Source organism: Schistocerca serialis, chromosome 10 (assembly GCF_023864345.2).
Source record: "Schistocerca serialis cubense isolate TAMUIC-IGC-003099 chromosome 10, iqSchSeri2.2, whole genome shotgun sequence".
Classification (NCBI taxonomy): domain Eukaryota; kingdom Metazoa; phylum Arthropoda; class Insecta; order Orthoptera; family Acrididae; genus Schistocerca; species Schistocerca serialis.
Genome location: NC_064647.1, coordinates 38,586,281 through 38,607,591, shown reverse-complemented (window position 1 = coordinate 38,607,591; position 21,311 = coordinate 38,586,281). Strand labels below are relative to the sequence as shown.

The 21,311-nt window shown below is 43.9% G+C and overlaps 2 non-coding genes across 2 annotated transcripts; both read right to left on the bottom strand.

The window, feature by feature from the left end:
* Positions 1–9,587: 9,587 nt before the first annotated feature.
* Trnaa-ugc (transfer RNA alanine (anticodon UGC)) lies at positions 9,588–9,662 on the bottom strand. The gene has a single exon. It is a non-coding gene; the product is annotated as a tRNA-Ala (tRNA).
* Positions 9,663–10,304: 642 nt separating this feature from the next.
* Positions 10,305–10,379, bottom strand: Trnaa-ugc (transfer RNA alanine (anticodon UGC)). The gene has a single exon. It is a non-coding gene; the product is annotated as a tRNA-Ala (tRNA).
* Positions 10,380–21,311: the final 10,932 nt, after the last annotated feature.

The following is a 21,311-nucleotide window of genomic DNA, read 5'->3' as shown; positions in this document are numbered from 1 at the left end:
CTCAAAGTATTCTACCGTTTGATATGACAGAGTACCAAGGAAATAGGCATGATATAAAACAATTACTTCATCATCGTATTCTTCTCTGAAACTGATAAGAAACGAGCGAAAGAAGGTAATAAAAACAAACAATCTTACCTGTTCATTATTTTTATTTATTCATTTATTTATTGTTCCGTGGGACCAAATTAAGGAGAAGTCTCCATGGTCATGGACCGAGTCAATACATGAAATTATAACACGATATTAGAAACAGATAAAATGAAATATAAAAAAACATATTCAGGTGACAAGTCGTAAGTTTAAATAAAGGAAATCAACAATGTAACACTGGAATTTGCTTGATTTTTTAGCTCTTCCAGGAGCTCCTCGACAGAAAGGAAGGAGTGAGCCATGAGGAAACTCTTCAGTTTAGACTTAAAAGAGTTTGGGTTACTGCTAAGATTTTTGAGTTCTTGTGGTAGCTTATTGAAAATGGATGCAGCAGAATACTGCACTCTTTTCTGCACAAGAGTCAAGGAAGTGCATTCCACGTGCAGATTTGATTTCTGCCTAGTATTAACTAAGTGAAAGCTGCTAACTCTTGGGAATAGGCTAATATTGCTAACAACAAACGACATTAAAGAAAATATATACTGTGAGGGCAATGTCAGAATTCCCAGACTATTGAATAGGGGTCGACAAGAGGTTCTCGAACTTACACCACATATAGCCCGAACAACCCGTTTTTGAGCCAAAAATACCCTCTTTGAATCAGAAGAATTACCCCAAAAAATAATACCATACGACATAAGCGTATGAAAATATGCGAAGTAGAATACTTTTCGTGTTGAAGTGTCACTTATTTCAGATACTGTTCTAATGGTAAATAAAGCAGCATTTAGTTTCTGAACAAGATCCTGGACATGGGCTTTCCACAACAGCTTACTATCTATCCGAACGCCTAGGAACTTGAACTGTTCTGTCTCGCTTATAATATGCCCATTCTGTCTGATCAAAATATCGGTTCTTGTTGAATTGTGAGTTAGAAACTGTAAAAACTGAGTCTTACTGTGATTTAGCATCAAATTATTTTCCACAAGCCACGAACTTATTTCGTGAACTACATTATTTGTCACTGTCCCGACAGCCAGCCATCCGCTCACTTGTTCCATTCTACATCACTTCTCGCATTTTATAAAAGTGGGATCAGATATTACTGAAGTACTGTACAACGTCTAGATACCACCAGCAATCATTATACAAGAACACAAATAACACTTCCTACATCAAAAACCAATTAGTTTCGCTCCCCGTGAAATTTCTGACAGAAGGCATGAGCTAACTGAAGCCTGAACCTTCAACACCAAGGGGTCCCTGCAGCCATTCGACATGTCGCTCGCACTCAAGTACGGCTAACGCAACTTTACCCTGATAGTCTTTTACATTATTAAATAACTTCTTTGTAATACCGCAGTATACACTAGGGACAAACGGAATGAGGTAGCACAGTTGTAAACAAACTGGCCTTGCATGGGGAGGTTAACGACTAGGTCTGCCGGCTATCGGTGAAGTAACCGGTTTTCGGTTACACACATTTTTTTTTTTAATCTCCAGTTTACCATGTCTGTTAAAAACGTTCAAAGTAACCAGTTTTTTAAGTAATTGATTTTCGGTTTTTATTGCTAATAATTTCCAGTAGTAAACGTAGACGTGAAAGCAAGACTCAAAAATTCTAAGACATGCTTAGACTTTTGCATTATACGTTTCAAGATAACTAGAACTAAAATATCAAATAATGTTGGTAAATAAAAGAAAACTTAGTCCGTATACAGTTCACAGCTTTTAAACAATTAGTGGTTTAATACTACAAAACATCACCATTATTCACCTACTGATTCTAACTTTCTGAAACTCTGGTCAAAAATTATGTTGTAATCGAGGATCATACCGCTATCTAGGCATTACGAATAGTCAGTGCTAGAGGGTAAAAATTGAGTTTGGAAAATTAAATTTTAGGTGTCAAGTTGTCCATTTACAATTCTACGAGCAGATAAAGGCGTATCGTGTAGACACAGGCGACAGATCATCTGTTTTCTATGTTTATTTTATGCTTTGAATGAACTGTCAAGTTTTTAATTTATTACTGTCGCCGTAATTTGCTTTGTCCTCTGTTAATCCACAGAAATGGCACGTGAATAATAGCCTTTTGTGTAAAATTTTTAGCGTTATCTTTCGTCAATTATTTCGAATGAAAATCCCGTTTTACAGTCAAATATATTTATTCATTTTTCAACAGTATTTTAAACACATTTTTTATGACAGATCTGAAAATGCTCGTTCGAAAAATTCAAATGAACAATTAAGACAGTAATCAGACTATAACATTAATTGCGAATTGCGAATAATTACTGACAATATTTAAAATTTTAATAATGAATTACTCCAGTGGCCAATATTTGTTTTCAATTATGTTCATAAATACCATTTTTATTCTGGATAGTAAAGGGTACTGAAAGTAAAAATCCGTTTAGTTCTGGATATAAAGCTTTAATAGCCGAAAAAGCCATTATTGAAAACTAAAATATCTGTATTGGTTTTAAATGGCTGCGATTTGTTCCAATTACTGGGTAGAGATTTTTGTCCGAACTACATGCGGCTTGCGATGGTCGTCTTTAAGTTTTTGTAATGACTATCAGACGGTACTATTAAGATATGGCATTGCTCAATAACTTCACTGGTATCAGCGCCATCTATCAAGCACTTGGCCTTCGTACCTGTTAAAACGTTCTGAGGGTAGCTACCCTGTTACGTTTCTCCTGTCAGTTTCGATTGTTTCCGAAGTGTTTGACACTAAAAATAAAATGCATCCGCAGTTATCAGCTATACTGAAGGGTGTACCAGCTTGCTCTCTCCCCTCATTCGCTCCAGTCGTCGCCCTCACAGATTACAACACATTTCCAAATAGCAACACGAGCTTGCCGCTTTAAATAAAAAAAACTGCTCAAATTCGGCATCAAAATAATGTATGTAAATAGCTGCCTTCGTCTCCCTTTAACGCCAACAACCGCCGAAAGAGGTAAAAAAAACCTGTAACGTTTGTTATGAGCAGCGAGAGCTGAAAAAAGTGATTACGCGAAATTATTATTCAGTTGTCGGAGGGAGACGATTTATTTATTTATTTTTGCTAAGCTTTGACAGTGATATTGTGGACATGAAACGGCGATAAACCAAGCACAGCGGGCAAAACGTTAGTCGAGACGTGACTCTAATCCTGTGTAGCCCCACCCCTAGCCTTGATTTACGGCCTTAGAGCGGAAAGAACGACTGTCCGCAAGTTACCTCAGTTCTGTCATGTCTAACTGAAGCCACTCATTGATGATTAAATGTCAAATCAAAACACATTCAGCCGTCTAAATTTCAAGTTTTATTTTATTTGTACAAGCAGTTTCAGTGTTATATTACATCTTCAGGCCCCTGACCGACGTGTAGGAAGAATCCCACCTCTCCAACAGTCGAAATAGGAACCATTAAGTTACTGGTATCCACGGATTTCTTCTTAACACGGCGATCTCTTCGCTCATCACTGCCGACAAGATGACGTAATGTAACGTTGTAACTGGTTGCACGAATAAAATAAAAGTGGAAATTTAGACAGCTGAAGGTGTTTTGATTTAACATATACATTGAACAGCCCAGGTCTCGCAAACATCTTGTATAATTAAATGCCTCCCAGAGGTGAGAGTATTAAAATCCTAATGGTAAACTGCCTAAACATTCGCAACAAAGTGCCAGAGTTCGAAGTGCCCCTAAAAAACAGTGAAACTCACATAATACCAGGTACAGAAAGCTGTTTGAAACCAGAAATTGATAGCAGAGAGACTTTTGGATAAACTGTATGTGTATATCAAAAGGACAGGCTAATGGGAAATGGAGGTGGTGCATTTGTCACCGTAGTTAAGAAACTCAAATCCACTGTGATAGAACTGACGCTACATGTGCGACTGTTTGGGCAGGACTCAGTATCAGGGGTGGGCATAAAATGGTAACTGGATCCTCCTATCACCCATCACACTCATTTACTGGTGCAACCGAATTTTTTAGCGAAAACTGCAAGATAGCCTAAGGTGGCCTCAGTTCTCCGTCTAATGACTAAAAAGTAGTAACCACCATACCTAAGAGGTGCCACGTTTATCAATAGTGCAAGGAAATCTCACACTAAATGGACCAGCTTGACATAAAATTAATGTAATTCCTTCAAACCGGCTACAAAATAGTGAATGAGAATGGGTGTCATTGAAAAATTAATAACAAAGACCTACGGTATCATAAAGAGAATTATTAACTAATATCAAGGTCAGAACCTAACTAGAATTTACGTGTAAATGAGATTGGCTAGCCGGCCGCTGTGACCGAGTGGTTCTAGGCTCTCCAGTCCGGAACCGCGTTGCTGCTATGGTCGCAGGTTCGAATCCTGCCTCGGACATGGATGTGTGTGATGTCCTTAGGTTAGTTAGGTTTAAGTAGTTCTAAGTCCAGGGGACTGATGACCTCAGATGTTAAGTCCCGTAGTGCTCAGAGCCATTTGAACCATTTTGAGACCGGCTACTGTGGGTGGAGGGATGCCAATCTAGGCAAACTCACTCTGCTGTATCGTTCCACTGATTGGTCTCTCTCGTCGAAATATAATTAAGCATGCAATGGACACTGGGAGTGACTACTGCGAGTACAACGCTCCTACGAGAAAAAGTTGGTCGTGAAAACGAAGTTGCGCAACGTTACCGATACAGCCGGTGAAAGACGAGATGCTGATGCCGTCGTCTGCATGCAATTGCTGCCGAAGCGTCGCAGTGCGGGAGATGTCGCCACGTCTGCCGGTGATTGTCTCACGTCCGCGAAAATATAAAGTGTACCCCAGGTGTCGAGACGTGCCTACAACTAACTGCTCTCTTCGTAGAAACGGAAGAGCTCTAGCGACTGTACTCCACAACGATCGAGAAGCAAGTCTCCACCTTTCCCGTTGCTCAAAACCTTCTGAAAAACAGCCAATCCCCCCGATGTGGTTACTGCGCCAATCATGTTTTCTAGTAAGGAAACACGATCTTCCTCAACCAATCACTGCAGTGCAGTACACATACTGTTCCCCAAAAAAACAGCACACAATGCCTGGAGATCTTGCAAATAGGTCCCGGCACATTTCACAAGATTAGGGGAGTTTCCTAGTGAAAACACGCACTGTCTCGCCTATAAAACGATTTAGTGGGCGCCGAAACGCGACGTCCGGAGAAATTCGTCGTCCGGAGAAATTCGTCGTCCCGTCTCACAAGGTACGCTGTTCTTGTAATAAACACGTTAGCCGGGCGCCAGCCATACGCCGCTTTACCTGGACCCGCACACGGAATAATGAGACCAGACCCCCCCCCCCCCCCCCCCACAACACTTCCACTCGCTAATAAAGCAGTTAGGCCGGCGCCAGGATGTCTGGCGCCGCCAGTTTCTAAAGAAATGTCATTTCGCATTGAGCTACGGCGTTCCCACCCTCTTGCTTTCCCACTAGTGGAAGAAGGCTGTGAGTCAGAATGGTGGCCCATAAACCACTGTCCTGCAGCGTCCACAGCCAGTTTCGGCGACTACAAGGGAATCCTAGAACTCTCCTGCTGCTCGGGGAAAGTTCTTAAGCTGCTCCTAACGCAATGGTCACCTCCAGTGTCCAAAAATCTGTCTCTATAGCCGAATTTAATTCTACTACTGCTACTCAAGTCATGCAAGTACTGTGAGGTCAGTGGTTTAGCATAACCCTAATAGCCCATCAGATTAATATCAATCAGGGATAATTTAGATACACCAAGGGCGAATGAAATTCTGTGATAATCACCGAAACAAAACGAAAGGGGAAGTGCCTGACGGCTATTACCACGGCAGTGGCCTGCCTGGAAGGCACCGCTATCTTTCAAAACCTCAGTTCACTTGTACGTTAAGTTCCCTAATCATACCATAATCATTAGTGAGCACTTTAATCACCCAACAATCAATTGTCAAAATTACAGTTTTGTTAGTGATGGGCGCGATAAGACATAATGGGTGCCACATTACTAACAGCCTTCTCTGGAAACTACTTAGAACAGATAGTTCGCAACCGCACTCGATGGATATACACTCATGTTCATAAATTAAGGATAATGCTGATACATGGTGAAACAAGGCACTGGTGGGTGGTTTGCGGGTTTCAATCACCTCGGGATACGACCATGCGGCGCATTTGACGCGCGGTCGTCGCACGGTGGCGCTGGCAGCAGTCCACATACGCAGAGGTGTGTTGGTGCATGTCAGAGTACGGCGCAGCGAGTAAGTGTGCAGACGTTTTCAGATGTGCTAATGGTGACTGTGTGTTGAAAATGGCTCAAAGAACACATACTGACGACGTTATGAGGGATAGAATACTAGGGCGACTGGAGGCTGGTCAAACACAGCAGGTCGTAGCACAGGCCCTCCGTATGCCACAAAGTGTGATCTCACAATTATGGCAACGATTCCAGTAGACAGGAAACGTGCCCAGGTGCTACATTACGGGACGTCCACAGTGTAAAACACCACAAGAAGACCGATATCTCACCATCAGAGCCCGCAGACGGCCATGGAGTACTGCTGAGACCCTACCGCAGCCACTGGAACAGTTGTCTCCAGACACACTATGTACAGACGACTGAACAGACATTGTTTATTCGCCCAGAGACCTGTAAGGTGCATTCCACTGATCCCTGGTCACAGTAGAGCACGTAAAGCCTGGTGTCAAGAACACAGTACATTATCATTGAAACAGTGGTCCCAGGTTATGTTCACGGACGAGTCCACGTATAGTCTGAACAGTGATTCTCGCCGGGTTTTCATCTGGCGTGAACCAGGAACCAGATACCAACCCCTTAATGTCCTTGAAAGGGACCTGTATAGAGGTCGTGGTTTGATGGTGTGGGGTGGGATTACGATTGGTGCACGTAAACCCCTGCATGTCTATGACAGAGGAACTGTAACAGGTCATGTGTATCGGGACGTCATTTTGCACCAGTATTTCAGCCTTTTCAGGGGCGCAGTGGGTCCCCCCTTCCTCCTGATGAATAATAATGCACAGCCCCACCGAGCTGCCATCGTGGAGGAGTACCTTGAAACAGAAGACGTCAGGCGAATGTAGTGGCCTGCCTGTTCTCCAGACCTAAACCCCAACGATCAGGTCTGGGATGTTCTCGGTCGACGTATCGCTGCACGTCTGCAAACCCCTACGACATTTCAGGAGCTCAGACAGGCACTGGTGCAAGAATGGGAGGCTATAGCCCAGCAGCTGCTCGACCACCTGATCCAGAGTATGCCAACCCGTTGTGCAGCCTGTGTACGGGTGCATGGTGATCATATCACATATTGATGTCGGGGTACATGCGCAGGACACAGTGGCGTTTTGTAGCACATGTGTTTCGGGACGGTTTTCTCAACTTATCACCAATACCGTGGACTTACAGATCTGTGTTCTGTGTGTTCCCTATGTGCCTATGCTATTAGCGCCAGTTTTGTGTAGTGTCACGTTGTGTGGCACCACATTCTGCAATTATTCTTAATTTATGAGCATGAGTGTATATTGGATCTAATGGCAACAAATAGACCTAACCTCTTTGAAGATGTCCACATCGAAACTGCTATTAGTGACCATGACGCGGTTGTGGCAACAATGATTAGCAAAGTATAAAGGACAACTAAAACAATCAGAAAGATATATATCTTCAGTAAACTAGATACAAAATCAGTAGTTTCATATCTCAATGAGAAAATTGAAGCTTTCAGCACAGTGCAGGAGACTGTAGAGGATCTGTGGTTCAAGTTTAAAAAAATAGTTGATCATGCACTGGATAGGAATGTGCCTTGTAGAACAGTTCATTATGGGAGGAAATGCCTATAAAATACAGTCGCTGTAAAGAAACGTCTAAAGAAACAGGGATTACTGCATAATACGTGTGAAACAAAGCGAAGAGCTGTAGATAGAGAGATACTGAATGAAACGCATTTAGCTGTGAAGAGAGAAATGCATGAGGGCTTCAATGACTATTGGGGCAGAATATTGTCAAGTGATCTTTCATAGAACCCAAAGAAATTCTGGTCGTATGTAAAGGCTGTTAGTGGCACCAGAGTTAGTCTTCAGTCCCTAGCGAATGATACAGGAATTTAAATTGACGGTAACTTTCAAAGCAAAATTTAAAATGCTTAACGCTTGTCAAATGTTCCTTTAAAAAGGAAAACCCAGGAGAACTACCACAATTTAATCCTCGTACCACTGAAATAACGAATTAAATAAGTACCTGGTGGTTATAATTAAACTTTCCCTATTTAACACGTTAAACACGTAAACTAATTACCGCATGAGTACCATACTTGGTAGCATTAATGTTAAGGATATGGGGAAGAAAAATAGTGCAGAATCAGTTCAACTGAAACACTTCTAACGTACAACTACGGTATATCCTACCATTACATACCGGTGCCATTACTGCTACAAAATCAGCTGAATATGGCGCCCATCAGTGTCCAGAAGAGTCTGAAAGCGCATGCTTGCATTCTGCATAGCCGAACGAAGCGTGTCTGTAGGTATGCTGGCTACCTATCTGTATATGCTGCGCTTCAGATCAGCACATGTGTGAATGTTCCCTGGTAAACTCTGACCTTCAGGTCGCCCCTCAACCAGAAACTACAGGGAGTGACATCAGGTGGTCGTACCGGCCAAGCATTTGGAAACGGTCGGCAGATAATTGGATCGTTTTCAAACGTCTTTCGGAAAAGCAGATGAACTTCACTAGCGATGTGCGGTGGGGCCCCATCTTGCATGAAAACTGTTGAGTTCAGTGCGCCTCTCTCCTGTAGGGCGGGTGTGACACGCTGGTGAAGCATATCGCAGTAACGCTGGCCAGTCACACTTCGCGTCTCTGGTCCTTGAGCTCCAGCCTGTTCAAAAAAGAATGGGTCAATGATGAACGTAGCCGTGAAACCAGACCATACAGAGGAACTTCATACACAGTGACTGGAGATGAAGATCCCCACACTCAGGAATTCTGTGAGTTCACCGTCAGAGAAAAATGAGCTTCGTCTGCCCATATGATGGTCCAAAGGCCAACCCTCATCGACTTCAATCCTTGTGAGAAAGTGGAGAGCGAAGTCAACACGTCGTTGTGCGTCCAGTGGTGCCAGCTGTTGTATGATATGGATCTTATACCGATACCATTTGAGAATGGTTGGAAGCACCTTCCGTAGAGTGGACCACAGGATGTACAGCTATCGTGACACAGCATGCGCACTGCCTGATGATCGAGAACTGCACGGAGCATTGAGTGCCATAGTAACAGCGATATCATCAACCAGCTGTGGTCCAACGGTCGTCGGGCTCTTCCCAGAGCGACACCCATTCTCCAGTTGATTCGAACTCCTTCATCATGCTCCCCTCAGCAGGTGAGATAACTGTGCCCAGTTATTGAAAAAAGATCACACGCATTTACAGGAAAGAAATTAGAATTATATATTAATACCTAGCTGCTGACGGGCGTTGATATATATCAACGGGGACAGGTGAAAATGTGTGTCCCGACAGGGACTCGAACCCAGGATCTCCTGCTTGCAAGGCAGACGCTCTATCCATCTGAGCCACCGAGGGCACCGAAGGCACAGAGGATAGTGCGGACTGCAAGGACTATCTCGCTTCCTTCCTCGCTTCCTTCCGTAATCCTTTCAGCCGGCCATATTCTAGAAGTGCAGGTGCAGCATTGCTTTTGTTTTGATAACAGAGCTTCACCAGTAATGCCCCGCGCCTTTTGTCCAAGCTCATGTTGACACAACCACAAGTGCACTGCTACGCGACAGGTCTGTGAGACTACGAATCATGATGACTGATCACCACACTGAGACGGTGGAACTGGACGGTGGCATAATCTGGGCATTAATGCTACCAAGTTAGGTACTCGTACAGTAATAAGTTTCTGTGTTATAACGTGTTAAATAGGACAGTTTAATTATAACAACCCGGTATTAGTGTCAGTGGTGTTGATAAACAGCTGAAATTGTTAAAATTGAGCAGAGCTCCAGGGCCCAATGGAATCCCTGTCAGATTCAATACGGAATTTGCTGCAAGCTAACTCCTCTTTTAACTATAATCTATCGTAGATCCCTCGAACAAAAAAACTATGCCCAGTTATTGAAAAAAGATCACATGCATTTACAGGAAAGAAATTAGAATTATATATTAATACCTAGCTGCTGACGGGCGTTGATATATATCAACGGGGACAGGTGAAAATGTGTGTCCCGACAGGGACTCGAACCCAGGACCTCCTGCTTGCAAGGCAGACGCTCTATCCATCTGAGCCACCGAGGGCACCGAAGGCACAGAGGATAGTGCGGACTGCAAGGACTATCTCGCGCACGCCCCCCCCCCCTTCCCCCACGGGACCCACATTCTCACCTTATATGTCCACACACTACATTCGTAGTGTCGTAGTGTTTTACCAAGTACTGTAAGAGATCGGGTAATATGTGTGCATCCGATCCGTATAGAAGAGGAAGGTCATGGACGGTATGGCCAGAACTACATTCTTACATGGATATGGTGTCTGTTCTTTCGGACATGTCCGAAAGAATAGACACCATTGGTGACTGCATGCGTCTATAACGCGGGCGCGGGCGCGAGATAGTCCCTGCAGTCGCACTATCCTCTGTGCCCTCGGTGGCTCACATGGATAGAGCCTCTGCCATGTAAGCGGGAGATCCCGGGTTCTAGTCCCGGTCGGGGCAGACATCATCACCTGTGAGCAGCTGGGGATATTAACATATAGTTCTAATTTCGTTCTAGACGGCTGTAGGTCATCAATGGTGTCTGTTCTTTCGGACATGTCCGAAAGAACAGACACCACGCCCATATAAGTATACGTTTACGAGTGCTGACTGGAAACTTCCTGACAGATTAAAACTGTGTGCGGAAAGCTGGGTGAAGTCTGGAAGGTAGGAGATTAGGTGCTGGTGGAAGTAAAGACGTGAGGGCTGGTCGTGAGCCATGTTTGGGTAGCTCAGTCAGTTGAGCACTTGTCCGCTACAGGGTAAAAATTCATTCTGGAAAGAATCCTCTAGGCTGTAGCTAAGCCAAGACGCCGCAATATCTTCTCTGGGATTGCTCGGTCCACAAGGTATGCATGACACCTTCTTTGGTTATAAATTAACACTTCTTGGATTTCTTACGTTATTATTACTTTTAAGGAGGGTATGACGTCAAACAGGCCCACTTGGAGCTGGAGAGGCACCACTGGAAGTTTTAATTTCCACTGTCTATACTTTTCCAAATAAATTCATATAAGTTTGTCACCACGACCAGGAAGGATTCAGGATTCACATTCATAGCAGTGAAAGTTCAAAAACATAACAAAATAATTTTTTTACACGTGATATTTCACCATTTTTCCACTTGGCTGCATTTGCTGCTGTAGGTACACTTTTTTCTTAAGTAAGAGAGTTTCTTCGATGAATTTTGTTCAGCAAAGAAACCATGCTTACAGGTGTATGAAACTCTAGAAATTTTCCAAATCTGTTAAAAACTGTGGTAAAAATTGAGACAGTTAACTATAAAATTTGAGTTTTTTTTAACATAAGTTTAAAATGTAACAGCTCATTCATTTTTTATAGGTTAAATAGATTCTAGAGTTTCATGGTTTGTATGCTGTATAAAATTCATCGAAGAAGCTCTCTTACTTGTGAAGAAAAGTATACCTATAGCAACAAATGCAGCCAATAGTAAGTGAAAAAAGACGAAATGTTACACGCAGAAGTTCCATTTTCAAGTACCGGTCGGGCATAATGTATCTGCCATAGACAGCACAGGAAAGATACGCAGGTATACAATGACAATCAACAAAAGAAAGCAGTCTTATACAACGGGAGTTAGTTTAAATACAAGCAGAAAAATGCACAAAGCACTTGGTGAATGTACAATTGATAACTGCGGCAGGGGACCTGTTAATGTCACAATATATTTAAAGTTCCACAAGCCAATGGTTCTGTACTAAGCCTGCCACAAGCAAAGGCCAGAATAGACGCTTCGAACTTAAAGTTCCGAAAGGACGTGGAAAAGCTGAAGTTCGGTGTAGCTGATGGCTAGAACGATACAAATATTACAAAGTACGATAGCTAGTCACAGAGTCCATGCCTCTTTCGTGTAGAGGCTGCTGGACGGAAATCTTGACACGGACAGTGACGTCTCAGCAGTGACTCCAGAGTGAGTTCCTAACTGATGGAATGTCTACATCTACGTCTAAATGGATAATCTGCAAATCACATTTAAGTGCTTGGTGGATGGTTCATCGAACCACCTTCGCAATTCTCTATTATTCCAATCTCGTATAGCGCGCGAAAGAACGAACACTTATATCTTTCAGTACGAGCTCTGATTTCCCTTATTTTATCGTGGTGATCGTTTCTCCCTACGTAGGTCGGTGTCAACAAAATTTTTTCGCATTCGCAGGAGAAAGCTGGTGATTGGAATTTCGTGAGAAGATCCCATCGCAACGAAAAACGCCTTTCTTTTAATGATGTCCAGCCCAAATCCTCTATCATTTTTGTGACTCTCTCCCAACCTTCGCGATAATACAAAACGTGCTGGCCTTCTTTGAACTTTTTCGATGTTCTCTGTCAGTTCTATCTGGTAAGGATCCCAGACCGCGCAGCAGTATTCTAAAAGAGGACGGACAAGCGTAGTGTAGGCAATCTCCTTAGTAGATCTGTTACATTTTCTAAGTGTCCTGCCAATAAAACGCAGACTTTGGTTAGCCTTCCCCACAACATTTTCCGCGTGTTCCTTCCAATTTAAGTTTTTCGTAATTGTAATACCTTGGTGTTTAGTTGAATTTCCGCCTTTTAGATTAGACTGATTTATCCTGTAACCGAAGTTTTAGCACTCATGTGGATGACCTCACACTTTTCGTTATTTAGGGTCAACTGCCACTTTTCGCACCATTCAGGTATGTTTCCTGAATCGTTTTGCAATTTGTTTTATCTTGTGATGACTTTATTAGACTATAAACGACAGCGTTATCTGCAAACAACCTAGGACGGCTGCACAGATTGTCCCCCAAATCGTTTATATGGGCAAGGAACAGCAAAGGGCCTATAACACTACCTTGGGGAACGCCAGAAATCACTTCTGTTTTACTCGATGACTTTCTGTCAATTACTACGAACTGTGACCTCTCTGACAGGAAATCACAAATCCAGTCGCATAACTGAGACGATATTCCATAAGCACGCAATTTCACTACAAGCCGCCTGTGTGGTACAGTGTCAAAAGCCTTCCGGAAATCCAGAAATACGGAATTGATCTGAAATCCCTTTTGCTTTCGCAATCGGCGCCTGGCTCAGGAACATCACTCGACGTGAATCGGCCCGTCGTGGTCCGAGTGCCAGACTAAACACTGCCCGTGCTCCAGGGTACTGCTGGTACTATTTTCGATGCGGCCCGCGGAAAAGTCCCCGGGACCATTGATCCCTGGTGGCGCTCGAGTGGGTACCTGTTGGCAGGGCGGTCAGTAGACCTCTCGTCTTTCATCCTCAGAGGTGTCCGTTGCCCGCACAGCATGTGTGTGTTGCAGGTTGCTGGCTGAACAGGCGCAAGGCTCCTTCACAGAAGAGAAGGTAGGAGGACATGCTCTGGGGGAAGTAGAGCTGTCAACCGTGGGTCGTGAGTCTTTTTAGGATAGATCAGTCATCAAAGCACTTACCCGCGAAACGCAAACGTCCCAGGTTCGAATTCCGTTCTGGTACACAGTTTTAATCTGCCAACAGTTTCAGGATAAGTCGATCCCTGTGAACATGATTGTTATCATCCAGGTAGGGTGTACACAGTTATCTCATTATGAAGAAAAGGATAACATTTGGTCACTGAGATGTTAAACAACCTGGTTGCTGTTCATAGAAATCTGAATGAGAGGATCCACGTCATGGTACGAAAAGTGTCGCCGCAACACCACAGAGCCACCTCTCAGGCTGCACACAAGGCGTGCTAAACGCCTCATTGATCGGCCAGTGAGCTCAACGCCTCACACCATCTGATCAGAGGCGAAATCGCGACTCGCCGCACTAGAGTACACACCTACCCTCCACTGTTATCCAGTGCAACTATTACCAGTCCTGTCTCCCTCCGCCCGCATCCCGTGGTCGTGCGGTAGCGTTCTCGCTTCCCACGCCCGGGTTCCCGGGTTCGATTCCCGGCGGGGTCAGGGATTTTCTCTGCCTCGTGATGGCTGGGTGTTGTGTGCTGTCCTTAGGTTAGTTAGGTTTAAGTAGTTCTAAGTTCTAGGGGACTTATGACCACAGCAGTTGAGTCCCATAGTGCACAGAGCCATTTGAACCATTTGTCTCCCTCCTGCGAAAATGGTACAATATGCACTCTGCATATCTTGAATAGGGAAACAAAGTTGTAAAAACTGTTACACTTTTCGTTATCATGCAAGGTTGGGTGAGAGATAAAGTATAGAGGGGGCTACAGAATGACGTTTTAGAAGTTTGGAAGTTTGTGGAGGACGAAATTTTGAACCTTTTCCGGGTTCCATAACTCAACCGGTAAAGACGGCATCCTTACAGGATCATTTTGTTGCTCGTGTGTCTGACTGGCAGTGTGTTAAAAAAACCCTTTGCTCCGTAACGGGTGGTCGCATCAAGTTTCAAGATATGTCATATCTCAATGTCTGCTGTTTCTAAGTAAATGCAATCAAAAGAAACGTCCATTTATGTCACACTTTTTCTTACTACAGCGCATTTCCCGTTGACCTACATTCTTGAAATTTGGGAAGACGCAAGGTTTCACAGTACAACTAAAGAAAAACCCGTGAAGTGTTAATTTGTAATTATATCACACGAAAAGAAATTTTTTATCATGTCTTATCAGACCGTCTGCCTGCTGGGTCGCCTCTTGAGGCCCCTTTTCCTCAGGAACGGCTAGACGAATGAAGTTGCAATGAATGTCGCTTATCAAGAACTATAGTACAATGGCGGTGTAATAAATGAAAACTTCCAATTCTACGCAGCCAACAGATCGCCTAGTTATGTCACCTATTTGACACTCACAAACGACTTATTAAAACCTATAGCGTATTTCCCGTTGAGCTAGAATCACGAAATTTGCCATGAAGCAAGTTGTAAGGGGGATAGGACGTCAAACGGGCCGAGTTGGAGCAGAAGAGGCACCGCTGGACGTTTTCATTTCTCCTGTCTACACTTTTCCAAATAAATTCATAAAACTTTCTCAGCATGACCGGGAAGGATTCAGGATTCACATTCATAGCAGTGGAAGTTCAAAAACATAACAAAATAATTTTTTTACATGTGAAATTTCATCTTTTTTCCCTTCCTATTGGCTGCATTTCTACATCTACATCTACATATATACTCCGCTAGCCACCAAGCGGTGTGTGGCGGAGGGCACAGTTCGCTACAGAGTCATGTTCCTAACCCCCTCCCCGCCCCTCACCCCCCTCTGTTCCACTCGCGGATCGCGCGAGGGAAAAACGCCTCACTACGAGCCATAATTTCCCTTATCTTTGAATGGCGATCACTGCGCGATTTGAAAGTTGGTGGTAATAATATATGCTCTGCATTCTCGGTGCAGACCGGATTTCGGAATTTAGTGAGCAGCCCCTTCCGTTTCGCTCGCCGGCTATCTGTAAGTGTGTCACACTTCAAATTTTCTATGAGATTTGAAACGCTCTCGCGATGGCTAAATGTACCAGTCACGAATCTTGCCGCTCTTGTTTGGACCTTCTCAATCTCTTGACTCAGGCCCAAATGGTAAGGGTTCCATACAGACGAACATTACTCCAAGACAGGACGAACTAACGTATTGTAAGCAATTTCCTTTGCTGAAGAACTGCATCGCTTCAGGATTCTACCAATGAACCGCAATGTAGAGTTTGTTGCTGCAAAATTCATTGAAGAAGCTCTCTTACTTATGAAGAAAAGTGCACCTATGGCAACGAATGCAGCCAATAGTAAGTGAAAAAATGTTGAAATATCATATGCAAAAAATTATTTTGTTATGTTTTTCCACTGCTATGTGTGTGAATCCTGAATCCTTCCTGGTCATGCTAACAAAGTTTTATGAATTTATTTGTAAAAGTATAGACAGTCCAAATTAAAATGTCCTGTTGTGCCTCTCCTGCTCTAAGTCGGCCTGTTTGACGTCCTACCCTCCTTAAAAGTAGTAATAACGTAAGAAATCCAAAAAGTGTAAATGTATAATTACATCACACGAAAAAAAATTTTTTTGTAATTTTTTGTCCGACTGTTTGCCCGTCCGTCTGTTAGACGCCTTTGCCTCGGGGACCAATAGACATATCAAGTTGAAACCTATGTCACGTACTAACGAATATAGTCTGTTGGTGCTGAGAAACTGTTGAGCTTCTAAGTCAATGCAATCAAAAGATACGACTATTTATGTGACGTATTTTAATACTCGCAAAATCATTCATAAAAACCTATAGGGTACTTTCTGTTAATCTACAATCGCGAATTTTGGCAAAAAGCAAAGGTTCATAGTTCAAGTAAAGGGAAAAAATCAGCAAATTGTTTATTTGTAATTATATCACACGAAAAAAAACATTTATTTTGTCACTTGTTATCCGACTTAAACTTAGAACAATCTCGAAAGTCTTGGAATTCCCGGGACTGTTATCTTGCCAGTCTCTGTATCGATGAGAGGCAAAAATCGCCGTGATTTTTGATTTCCATGATGGATTAATTGTCTACATACATAATTAAGTTTGTACGGAACAATCAGGGCGCAAGTTGTAGTAGAACCTAACCAATTTTTCTTATATAAGGAACTTATAGCCGGGAGAGTGAAATAAAATTTTTACAACACTATACACATTCTACGCATTCGGTAGGCTGAATGAAGTATCAGAATACCGTAGTTTGGAAAATGTTTATTGAGAGTATAGTACAATCAAATACATAACACTGTACCTGTGGTTTCATTACTGTAATGTTATTGCTCACCATCAACTTCGTTACATAATGTACTACGACAAACTATGGTTTGTCTCTTTCTCTGTAGGATTCCGCTCTCCCCTCTGATAATATTAAGCACTGTAAATAAGCTCAGATGTTGTACCCACTGGTTTTGAGACACAAGAGACTTTATGTAACTCCAGAGGAAAAAGTTAAGAGGGTTGAGGTTAGAGGAGCGCGAAGGCCAAGGGTCAGGACATCTCCTTCCAGTTCCTCTCAGCCTGAAGTTGTCTGTGAGGTATGCTCTGGCCTGAGGGTCAAAGTGCGCTGCATCGTTCTGAAACCACAAACTGTAATGCTGTTGGAAGGGAACGTCTTCCAAAAGTTCTGGCAAGGCATATCCTGAAAGTTTAAATACGAGGGGCTTTCAATAAGTAACACAACATTTTTTTCATAAAACAGGAGGATTTTACTCAGGTTTACAGCATATTATTCCCCACTCTTTTGGCTACTGTTGTGTACATACTTCCGCGTAGTCAGCGCGTACACAACTTTCCCACTAGAGCGCGCCCCGCTAAGCACAATAGCGCAGGCGCAGCGCTCGTCCGTCTCTGCACTATGAGATGGCGCTGCCTTAGAGAAGGACCAAATTCTGCTTCCATCGATCCGCGTATTAATATGTAGCACAACCAATGAGATTGCTGCTAACGTAGAACCTTTTCTCCTCGCGGATCACACTCGCGCAGTGATACCTGAATGCGTGAGGTATTATAACGAGTGTACAGACCTCCGATTAGTCAGTCTGCATTTATCTGCACCCGTCTGTACCAGTCTGCGTTAGTCTGTACCAGTCTATAGTCAAGTTTCAGTCCTCGCCTAATAAGATTACCATATTCCTGTACATAGCCATGAAGATAAATGTATAGACACTTTGTCAAGTATCAGAGATACGTGAGAATAAGATTAACGTACCAAGACCAAAGGACCTTCAGATTGTCAATTGTAAACAGCATCCAGAATCAAGTTACGTAATGTCTATGATTGTTATTATTTTAATAAATATGTGAGAAAATTAATCAAGTTCTGTTTAAAGTTGGTCACCGTCAATCTGCTACTCTAAGCGTGCAAGTGGCATTTCTATCATCTGACCTAACGGCAGAAGATAAACACGCCACGATAGGAGCACGAGACATATTGCTGACACTTGCCTACTTCGCTAGAGCGACAAGTCAAATAATTTGATGGTGTGTGTACTGAAGGTCTTACAGTACTCTGGTTGGTTGATTTGGGGGATTCAAGGGACCAGACTGCGACGGTCATCGGTCCCTGATCTTACAGTATGCACACCACACCTACAAAACACTTTATTTGAACAAAATTTCCGTTCTGTGCGAGGGCCTTAGGTCACCTAACCTGGACCCCCTGTAGGCCCACTTGTTACCACTCTACTGGTCGACGTCAGAGACAACGTCTCCCCATCATCATTCATTCATTGGGTCTAACAGGTGGAAGTGGGAAGGTGCGAGATGTGGACTATTGGGTAGATGAGGAAAAACAGACCAATGAAGTTTTGAGAGCTCCTCTCGGGTGCGAGGACTCGTATGAGGCCCTGCGCTGTCATGGAGAAAGAGAAATTCGTTTGTATTCTTGTGGCGCCGAACTCGTCGAAATCGTTTCTTCAATTTTCTAAGGGTAGCACAATATACACAACTGGCCATTAAAATTGCTACACCAAGAAGAAATGCGGACGATAAACGAGTATTCATTGGACAAATATACAATACTAGAACTGACATGTAATTACATTTTCACGAAATTTGGGTCCATAGATCCTGAGAAATCAGTACCCAGAACAACCATCTGTGGCCGTAATAACTGACATGATACGCCTGGGCATTGAGTCAAACAAAGCTTGGATGGCGTGTACAGGTACAGCTGCCCATGCAGCTTCAACACGATACCACAGTTCATCAAGAGTAGTGACTGGGGTATTGTGACGAGCCAGTTGCTCGGCCACCATTGACCAGACGCTTTCAATTGGTGAGAGATCTGGAGAATGTGCTGGCCAGGGCAGCAGTCGAACATTTTTCTGTATCCAGAGAGTCTCGTACAGGACCTGCAACATGCGGTCGTGCATTATCCTGCTGAAATGTAGGGTTTCGCCGGGATCGAATGAAGGGTAGAGCCACGGATTGTAACACATCTTAAATGTAAAGTCCACTGTTCAAAGTGTCGTCATTGCGAACAGGAGGTGAGCGAGACGTGTAACCAATGACACCCCATACCATCAAGCTAGGTGATATGTCAGTATGGCGATGACAAATACACGCTTCCAATGTGCGTTCACCGCGATGTCGCCAAACACGGATGCGACCATCATGATGCTGTAAACAGAATCTGTATGCATCCGAAAAAATGACGTTTTGCCATTCGTGCACCCAGGTTCGTCGTTGAGTACACCATCGCAGGCGCTCCTGTCTGTGATGCAGCGTCAACGATAACCGCAGCCATGGTCTCCGAGCTGATAGTCCATGCTGCTGCAAACGTCGAACTGTTCGTGCAGATGGTTGTTGTCTTGCAAACGTCCCCATCTGTTGACTCAGGGATCGAGACGTGGCTGCACGATCCGTTACAGCCATGCGGATAAGATGCCTGTCATCTCGACTGCTAGTGATACGAGGCCGTTGGGATCCAGCACGGCGTTCCGTATTACCCTCCTGAACCCACCGATTCCATATTCTGCTAACAGTCATGTGATCTCTACCAACGCGAGCAGCAATGTCGCGATATGATAAATCGCAATCGCGATAGGGTACAGTCCGACCTTTATCAAAGTCGGAAAGGTGACGGTACGCATTTCTGCTCCTTACACGAGGCATCACAACAACGTTTCACCAGGCAACGCCGGTCAACTGCTGTTTGTGTATGAGAAATCGGTTAGAACCTTTCCTCATGTCAGCACGTTTTAGGTGTCTCCACCGGCGCCAACCTTGTGTGAATGCTCTGAAAAGTTAATCATTTGCATATCACAGCATCTTCTTCCTATCGGTTAAATTTCGCATCTGTAGGACGTCATCTTCGTGGTGTAGCAATTTTAATGGCCAGTAGTGTATTTCAAAGTTGATCGTTTCATCATGGGGAGGACATCAAACTGAACAACCCTTTCAGAGTCCCAGGAGCCCTCCACCATGGCTCTACCGGCTAAAGTTGCAGTTCTGAAGTGTTTCTTCGGAGGAGAGGTGGTGTGGCGCCTCTCCATGGATCGCTGTTTTGTTTCCGGTTCGAAGTAATGAACCCATGTTTCATGGTCTGTGACGGTGTCCGTCAAAACATTGGCACAGTCAGCCTCGTAACGCGCAAGCAGCTCCGCACAGATGGCGCCTCGTTGCTTGTTATGGTCTTCGGTCAGGCGGTGAGGAACCTGGCGGACACACTCCTTGTAGTACCACAAATGGTGGATGGGTGTGCCGGAATTACCAACAGAGACGTTCAGTTGAGGAGAGAGGTCTTGAATTTGACCCGTCGGTCACCTCGAATGAGAGTGTCCGCACGTTCCTACATAGCAGGAGTCACAACTGTGTCCGGCCGGCAGACAGGCGGGAGACATGCGCTATCTTGCTGCGATCATGACAGACGCCACGCCCAACGACTCTCCGTGCTTTTATTCACTGCCAGATCTCCGTAGACATTTTGCAAACGCCTACGAATATCTGCTTTTCCACCAAAAAAACTCACTGATAGCCCTCTGCTTAGAAAGCACCTTCGTTATATGCGCCATTCTGAAGGCCATGTATAGTTCCACCACCTATCGGAAATTCGTGAAGCTATACACGTTGAAGCGGGAATATTCCACTATATCCCACAACAGAGTCCGCATTTTTCCGATCTAAATAGGCCAAGAAGAAATGTGTTGCATTCCTGAACGCCCTTTGCACTATGCACCGTTCGATCTATCTAGTAAGATGTGTCGCCCAATACCGTGACCTCCAGAAGTTCCAGCCCATATGTTCCTGCTTCGGGCATGGATGTGTGTGATGTCCTTAGGTTAGTTAGGTTTAAGTAGTTCTAAGTTCTAGGGGACTGATGACCTCAGAAGTTGAGTCCCATAGTGCTCAGAGCCGTTTGAACCGTTTTTGAACATAGGCGTAACTACTTGTATGGATACGAACTGGAATAATAACATAGGCTCTGTCGCAGACAAAGCAGGTTGCTGACTTCGGTTTGTTGGCGGGATACTGCGAAAATGCAGTGAGGCCACAAATAAGTCTTGCGTCTTATCTTAGAATGTTGCTCAAATGTCTGCGACCCAGAACTAATACAGG